The 2,494-nt window shown below is 41.6% G+C and overlaps 1 long non-coding RNA gene across 1 annotated transcript; it reads left to right on the top strand.

The window, feature by feature from the left end:
- Positions 1–377: 377 nt before the first annotated feature.
- Positions 378–2,220, top strand: LOC109768776 (uncharacterized). The gene is made up of 3 exons (XR_002234179.3): positions 378–501; positions 1,322–1,448; positions 1,864–2,220. It is a non-coding gene; the product is annotated as an uncharacterized lncRNA (long non-coding RNA).
- Positions 2,221–2,494: the final 274 nt, after the last annotated feature.

The following is a 2,494-nucleotide window of genomic DNA, read 5'->3' on the forward strand; positions in this document are numbered from 1 at the left end:
GCATGTCACCTGATCTGCGTCCGTGGCCGGTCGGGCGGTCGGCGGTCATCCTCACATCCTGTTGGAGGCTTGGAGCTCTCGCCTCTGACTCGAGGTCTGAGCCTCTCGCCTCTTTATGTTGAAAACCGGAGTAGTCCTAGTGTAAATTGAGCTAGCTCTAGTGTTAATGCGTATGTATATTACTGGTTGCTCTTGTTGCGCTGTCAGGTGAAAGCAGTTCTCCTGTAATCCCGAGTTTCAGTCATATGGTTCTGAACTTCTGATATTAGCATATAGGCTTTCTTCTGAACTGGGTGGATGTTGGTTGGCATATAGTATGAGTAGTTCTTATCTTCCTTTTTAAATTCCTTTGAAATGGTGCTCTGTACTGACTAATGATGATACTAGTTATTTGATACTGCTCCTAATGCTCTAGTAGAAGAGGCTGCTGAAGGGCACACTCAAGAACAGGGGACTGCTCCAGAACAAGAAGCATGTGCAAGTCTGGTGTAGACAAACAAGGTAATTACCATGTATATTTTCGACATTTTCATAGTTGTTACAATATGTGAATTTGCAATGTTTGCATTACACTTAAATTGTGAGCTTTGCGCAGATTTTTTTTTAGTGGCACCCCCCCCCCCCCCCCCCCCCATAGTGTAATCCTAGATCCGCCACTGTACAGAGTGATTTGACATGCCGCCTGAAAAGTACTAGTTGTGAATATTGGATATCTGTAGCATTACATTTTGAACCTAATTTTGGTCTGCTAACTCTAGCTTGCTGTTCCATGTTAATCAGAATGTGGTGAATTTTTGTAATAAAAAACATGTCACTCCTTGAGTGACAGCTTTTATGGGGTGTAGAAAAGAATGACTTTAAAGAAAATGTACTTTGTGGATGTTATATGTCGTGGAACTTTGACCCTGCCATTTTTTTGACATGGTATCTTGGAGTGTCTATTTTGTACATATAATATATTGTACGATTCTACAACTGTTATTAGTAATTCTGTTATAGAGTATCTTGGTGTATTCGAGGGCGGTTTTTGAAATCCTATTGAGAATATTTTTCAAGGAACTCGAGGCGAATGTCTCGTTTTGAAGAAGCAGAAAATGAAGAAGTAAGTTGTCTAACCATTTGATCTGTCTTGGTTTGCTTGACTCTAATTGTGTAGCTTTTGCATCAATTCATTTGGATCCAATGTTGCCTCGTGTAAAGAATAAACCATGTATCTTGCTTCAGTTTTTATTTTTGAACTAGGACAAAATATTCTAAGAGAACTTCCACATTCACTCATGGCAATGTATGATAATAAAGTATGTTGTATCATTGGTTTCAGACATCTGGACGAGAAGAAAAAGAAGTGCAAGGCTGGTAAGGTCGAGACTCATCTTGAATTCCCTGGACGTGAAAAGGTTAAATTTGGTGAAGTTGTCGAAGCTCCACCAAAGTTATCATTCCCAAAGGTGCCTTCTCTACTCAAAACCTTTTATGTTATTAGATTCGGTCGGATTCATATGAAGGGTTGACTGAACTTTTGAAGGACGCCCCATATACTTCAGTGCTTGTATGTTTGTCTTAGATTCTTATGGTCTGATCTCTGCCAATATGAATTTGACTGTTGGCATTTGTTGTTACCAAATAGATCACTTTTCAGCCATTTAGAAATGAGAAGTTGACTTCTTGTAAATGTGAATTTGGTGTACAGGATTTGACAACAAAAAATAATATTATATGATGAATGAATGATATTTTTAACAATCAAAGTGATGTTTGACATTGAGCTTTCTTATTCTTGCAGCACACTGTTAATAGTACTATTTCGTTGAACTGATGCAATTTGCATACTAACAAGTTTTCACTTTCCCGACGTGGGCGCAGAGGTGATCGACGCTGACAAGCGCGGCCCGGTGGCGCTGTGCTCTTCAACCACTCAGAGGCGGACTTCGCCGTGAAGTCCGGTGGCCACGTCGCACAGATGATCGTCCAGGTGATTTCGACGCCGGAGGTCGCCGATGTGGAGGACCTCGACGCCACCGTCCGCGAGAGGGAGGATTCGTGTCCAGCGGCGTCTAAACTCCTAGCCTTGTAGATACATCTAGAGAGGTGGTCTGTTTAGGTTGGTGGCCACTAGGGAAGGTACCCATCGTACGATGATAGTTGTGTGTGTCTGATGTTAAATGGAATCTTGACATGGTTATGTGAGTTGGTTTGGTTTGCACTGGACGTATTATCATTCATGAGTACTACATCTAATTTATATTTTTTTAATTCCCAAATTTTTAGTAGTAGCGTGGGTCAAAAGTGAGGGCTACTAGTAGTTAGGTTAGTAGTAGCGTGGGTTTTAGGTTAGCAGTAGCGCGGGTGCACACGCGCTACTACTAACTTTTTAGCTGTAGCGTGGGGTAAAAAACGCGCTATTACTAAAAATTAGCTGTAGCGTCGTAGCAGTAGCGCGGGAACCCACGCTACTGGTATGCAAAAAACCCACGCTACTGGTAGTGTTTTTCCT

Source organism: Aegilops tauschii, chromosome 5 (assembly GCF_002575655.3).
Source record: "Aegilops tauschii subsp. strangulata cultivar AL8/78 chromosome 5, Aet v6.0, whole genome shotgun sequence".
Lineage (NCBI taxonomy): Eukaryota > Viridiplantae > Streptophyta > Magnoliopsida > Poales > Poaceae > Aegilops > Aegilops tauschii.